Here is a 2,896-nt window from a genome sequence, read left to right as displayed (position 1 = left end):
ATCCATACCCTGATCCAGTGTCACCTTCCCGCGGCCCCATCACCATCCCCATCCCTCTCTGATCCCAGCTGTTCCCGGGGAGGGGACAAGCGGAGCTGGGGCTCACCTCCAGCCAGGGTGACCAGGCACAAGGCCCTCAGCACGAGCAGGATCTGGATGGACACAGCCTTCATGTTCCCGTGGTCGGCAGGAGGAAGGGCACGCAGAGAAGGATTACTGGCAGTATTCCCCACTCGCGACTGCTTATTGCATCCTCCGGAGCAACACAGCTGCTGCTGCCGCTCATGCCGGGATTATAAATCTGGGGTTTCAGCTGGTATTCAGCTTCCCTCACACGTGGCTCGGGATGACGACAGGAGGCGGAGGGAAGAGAAGGGACAGGGGAGGGAATACCGGCTGCTCTGGAGCTGGATGGCCGCTGGAATTCCCCAGATGCGGAGCAGCTCCAGCCCACTTGGCAAATTATTCATGCGGGGGCTTTCAGGGACCGGCTGCTCCATCCTCCTCTCCCACCGATGTGAGTGTTGGCCGGACAGCCTGTGCCAAGACACCGCTGTCCTGAGGCTTTGCAGAGCTCTCCCCACCTCCAAGCCCAGCTCCCCGCTGCTCAGTAAGCTCATTATTTGCTCCAAATGCAGGAGCAGTTATTGCCTTCCTTTTTGGCAGCCATCTTCCAGCAGCAGCGTTGGTCGTTAGGCCAAAAGAGGTGGAATTTGCTAATCAGGATTACGAGCTCATCAGCTACACTGGAGAGCTCAGGCCGGGCTGGCTCTGAGGAGCATCACCGAACAGAGGGGTGAGCAGGGACCCAGTGACCCTCCCCTGAGCAGCAACCTGTGCTTGCTGTGACAGCCCTGACTTTTGATATACTCAGGGTCTCAGCCGTGGGGGGTTTGCTGGTGCTGAAAGCAGGAGCAGAAAGCAGGACAGCCCCAGTTCTGCAAGAGCCAGGCTGGCTGGGGGCTTTCCAGCCCCAGCACCACGCCGGGTCTGAGGCGGACATACCAACAATGCACTCACATCCTGCACCTTTACTTTCTCTTTCAGCTCAGGTCCCAGCAGAACACAGAACCATTTTCCTCTGCCAACTCCCTCAATTGAAAGATGAAGATAACATTAAGACCGAGGCTCTGACTGCCCAGAGTTTTCTTAGGAAAAAACTGGCGTCTCCGTGCTGTTGGAAATGCCAACAGTCCCACTAGGGATTTTATTTTTAAAAAGGGAAACCCCCCCACAGGTTTCCATACAATGCATTTGGGGAAAATCCCAGTCTGTGACTTCAGCCTTTGCTTATGTTGTATTAGGAAGAAAGAGCCCATTTCGAGGAAACAAAACAAAAATTAGGAGTTGAAATAGTCTTGTTTGATCCAGCCGAAACAGAGGGTGCTGCTGGGATGTTTTCTGACCCAAAACGGGTGTTTTCTCAGGCTCTGCAGAGATTTACGGGAAATTTTTGTTCCAGGAACTGGCACTGCCTGGAGCCGTGGGGCACCTTGGCTGCTGGAAGTGATGTCACAGACCCACACGTGCTCACATCTCCCCCCACTGCAGAAACAGGTTCTGCTTCTTCTGCACAGGGTTTGCTGCCAGGGATGGATAAAACCGAGGAGGAAGGGCCCTGACAAGCAGGTACGTGGGAGGGTGAGTCCTTTGTTTGCCAAAGGCATGACTTGCCACAGGCATTGTTGTTTTAAGGCACAAACCACTCTCTGGCAGGGAACACAGCTGGGACAGGGGCTGGAGGGACCAAGCAGCTCTAATGAGTGGTGACAAACCCGGGCTGCAGCCGGCAGAAAACTGGCACCATCACTCCCAACCCTGTCCCTGCACCATCCTCCCATCCCACTGCACATCTGCTCCTCCAGCACAGCAGTGCCAGCCTCCTACTGCACTTCCATGAGGTCTTACAGCACTGAAGAACCCTAAGTCAGAGGACCTGTACCCAGGGATAAACCACAAGCATTGTGCTGAGCTGTCAGTGAAGGATCTCAGGACTTCTCTGAGCTCTTCAGCTGATTTTAGCTTCTTTAGTTACAGTGCAAATTATCTGAGCACTTGGTTTAGTTTTTGCTTCAGCCTTTAGGCATGGCAAGTAGCCATTCAGTGTTGTGAGTCTGTCTCTGCAGATAAAGCTGTGATGTGGATGAGGGCAGGCAGGTGTCCTCCTGCACCAGCAATCCCAGCCCATGAAGATGAAAACACAGCATCCAAGTGATGGAGTGTGCAACCCTGCAACTCTCTGAAGGGGTGTCATAGCACCAGAGAAAAGCAGTGTATAACAGGGAGAGGAGTGGTTTTTTTTCACCCCCCAGATAATAGCTATTGTGTGACTGAGGAAGGACTTTGGGCTTATTGCTCCAATCCACAGATACCACATGTCAAAGGTTCCAGATCCTTTTCCCAGGAAAACCAGCACTTCCCACCCACCACAGGGCTGTTCCCAACAAGGTGCTTGAGCTGTTCCACAGGGTCAAGGTCCTCTCAGGTGGAGGGAACAGATGACGAGTGCTGGGGGAGTTGCTCTTGTGGGCTGAAAGCACTTTGACCCTGCAAAGCTCCATGCACAGGACGATACACATGAAAAGAATGTGGGCCGTGCCCTAAACAAACAGGAAGCGGCCCCAGAACATGTCCCGTCTCCTTCAGGGAGTTTCCACTCTGGAAATTTGTGCTGCTTGGCTGTTTTTGGTTTCTTGTGTAAGGAGGGCTGTTTGTTACAGTAGGTTTGCATTCCTTGAAATCAGGTGATTACAGGGAGAAAAGTAAAAGTCAGTGAGAGCGAGGAGCCTGCATCTGACCCAGAAAAAGATGCCAGAGAAGATCAGATGAGAATGCTGATGATTTCCACTGCATGGAAAGTCTGTTCAGGAGTTCCCAAGACCTCAGGAGCTGGTGA

General features: G+C 53.1%; 1 protein-coding gene across 1 annotated transcript in view; it reads right to left on the bottom strand.

Moving 5' to 3' along the window:
- Positions 1-406, bottom strand: part of LOC114069565 (flocculation protein FLO11-like) — a 5,095-nt gene extending 4,689 nt beyond the window's left edge. The window contains exon 1 of the mRNA XM_027906455.1: positions 211-406. The gene's annotated coding sequence lies outside the window, so the exon portion shown is untranslated. The remainder of the gene's footprint in view (positions 1-210) is intronic.
- Between the last annotated feature and the right edge of the window lie 2,490 nt (positions 407-2,896).

The sequence above is a fragment of the Empidonax traillii genome, unplaced genomic scaffold, assembly GCF_003031625.1.
Source record: "Empidonax traillii isolate 1590-97213 ecotype Southwest subspecies unplaced genomic scaffold, ASM303162v1 scaffold1297:size275931, whole genome shotgun sequence".
Taxonomy (NCBI): Eukaryota; Metazoa; Chordata; class Aves; order Passeriformes; family Tyrannidae; genus Empidonax; species Empidonax traillii.
Note: the sequence above shows the minus strand (reverse complement) of the source record. Positions and strands in the feature narration are given on the sequence as shown.